The following is a 304-nucleotide window of genomic DNA, read 5'->3' as shown; positions in this document are numbered from 1 at the left end:
AGGAGAGGGTAGCCGAGGAGCCCCGGGGGAGCTTGGAGGCGGAGCAGCGGAGGGAGACTGCAGGACTAGCAGCTAAACGGCCGGTGTAGCCGAGGGGGACCGAGCGGAGGGGGCGGAGCAGCGGGAGGGGCGGGGCCTGCGCGCGCCCCGCCCCTCCTGGCCGGGCCGCGCGGAGGAACGAAGATGGCCGGGCGCGCCGCGGGAATCGAGGGGCCGCCGGCAGCAGTGGCGGCGGCGGTGGCGGCTCCGGGGCTGTGACTCCACGCGTGGCGGCGATCCGAGCGACCCGGGCGGGCGAGCGGGC

The sequence above is a fragment of the Neomonachus schauinslandi genome, chromosome X (genome assembly GCF_002201575.2).
Source record: "Neomonachus schauinslandi chromosome X, ASM220157v2, whole genome shotgun sequence".
NCBI lineage: Eukaryota > Metazoa > Chordata > Mammalia > Carnivora > Phocidae > Neomonachus > Neomonachus schauinslandi.
Note: the sequence above shows the minus strand (reverse complement) of the source record.